We start from the raw sequence: 2,293 nt of genomic DNA on the forward strand, positions 1-2,293 counted from the left end.
CAAATGGCCTTGCATAAGAGTTCACCACCCAACAAACCCCACCCTTTGGAGTTTACGGCCGTAAACTCATGGGTTTATGGCCGTGAACTCCTCACATGGTGGTTTTGGGTGTTTTAAAGTTTTATCTTGATCCAAGAACACTTCTAGCTTTGTTGGAATAATACATGAAGTAGTTTAAGGCCCTAGAATGCTCCATATGGGAGTTTACGGCCTATAGTCCATATACCCTAGAGTTTACGGCCGTAAAATCCTATGGGTGATGGCTTTTAATTCATTTGAGGCCCTTGCATGTGTAGGATAGCTTCCATACTTTTATCTAAGGCTAATGGGGACAAGATGCACACATTTAGGTCATCACTTGGAGTTTACGGCCCAAGATATGTTCCTTGGCCGTAAACTCCTTTTAAGGAGTGATTATGAAGTCTTTTGATCCCCATTCAAGTCCCATGTGTTCAAGCTAAATTGTCTTAAGGCCTTAGGGGTGTTTGTAGTGCTTTTAACCCTTGGAAAAGGGGTTTACGGCCCAAGATCTTTCCTTGGCCGTAAACTCCTATAATTATATCATTTTGAAGTGTTTTGAAGTCCAAAATAAGCACAAGCATTAGTGGTTAAGGTCCTTAGGCTTAAGGAGGTAAGTTAGGGCATTTTTGACCCTTAAAAAGGGGTTTACGGCCCAAGAAGTTCCTTGGTCGTAAACTCCTCTAACTTGTGTTTCTTGGTTGCTTTTTAGTCTCAAATGTCCATACCTTAACCCCTAAACAAGTTGTCTAACACGGAATCGGGACTAGGAAGCCTTTAGGCTCCGTTTTGGAGTTTACTCCCCAAGAACGTTCTTGGGCGGTAAACTCTCGGATCTTGTAGTTTAGACATATAAATGATGTTATAAAGCATATAACAAGTATTAAAACACGTTTAGGAAAGTAGACTCACAATCCGGGATGAAAACCCGAAGATCCGTCAGAGAGAATTGGCTTTTCTCTAGTTGGAATTGTAAATAATGAATTAATTAAATTCAGAAATCTATTTATAGTCCTGGAATATTTTGACAGAAAATATTTTTATTCCGGAAGTCGGACTATAACATTATGAAACTTACAATGTTCAAGTTTCACAATTTCAGGAGCATCCATTCTCCCGATATGTCCAGAAATGTAAAGCCCTAACGTACACAAACTCGTTCGGACAAGTCTGAAGATTACAGAAACTGGACTAGCTTCTATTGAATAGATAATGTTCGTACAAATGGAAATTTCGGGTTGTCACATCATCCCCCCGTTAGAAGGAATTTCGTCCCGAAATTAGAATTTAAGCAAATAAGAAGTTACAATTAACTAAGCGAAAAGATGAGGATATTTCAGTTTCATCTGATCCTCGCGTTCCCAAGTGAATTCTGATCCTCGCTTGGCGTTCCAACGAACCTTCACGATAGGGATACGGCTTTGCTTCGTCTGCTTGACCTCACGGTCCATGATCTCTACAGGTTCTTCCACAAAGTTGAGGCTCTCGTTGATCTCAATCTCGTCGAGTGGGATTACGAGAGTCTCGTCGGACGGACACTTTTTCAAGTTAGATACGTGGAATGTAGAATGTACGTTACGAAGTGTGTCGGGTAGATCAAGTTTGTAAGCTACGGGGCCGACTCTTGCGAGAATCTCGAAAGGCCCTATGTACCTAGGATTAAGCTTCCCACGCTTACCGAAGCGTATCAAGCCCTTCCAGGGTGAGACTTTGAGAAGGACTCGGTCTCCCACCTGAAATTCCAAAGGTTTTTTGTGTTTATCAGCGTAGCTCTTTTGTCGATCTCTAGAGGGTTTCAATCGTTCACGGATCTGAACGATCTTCTCTGTTGTTTTCCGAATGATTTTTGGACCAGTGAGGGTACTGTCAAAAGCTTGCCCTTTAGCTAATTGGGTATCACCCACCTCAGCTGTAACGCCCGGGTTTTCAGGGCTAAGCATTTTTGTCAATGTAATAGTCTAGGTCAACTATTGTAACTCTTTTTGAAGTAATAAATATGAAATATTTGAGTATTATGTGAATTATGTGTGTTTATGTGTTTATTATTTAATTATAAATGTATAATTAATAAAGAATAAAAATGAGCGTCAAAATTAAAGTGTGAGATAATCCCGATATCTCTACATAAAGTTGTAGAATATGTCTCAAGGTTTCCGTGCATATAAAGAATGCCGAAATCCGAGCTATAAAGAAGAAGTTATGGCCCGCCGAAGTTTTACGACAAAACCGGCACGACACCGGGAAACGTAAATAGTGAATTTACGATAGAAGACTT

Source organism: Lactuca saligna, chromosome 1, assembly GCF_052625555.1.
Source record: "Lactuca saligna cultivar CGN05327 chromosome 1, ASM5262555v1, whole genome shotgun sequence".
In the NCBI taxonomy this organism is placed as follows: domain Eukaryota; kingdom Viridiplantae; phylum Streptophyta; class Magnoliopsida; order Asterales; family Asteraceae; genus Lactuca; species Lactuca saligna.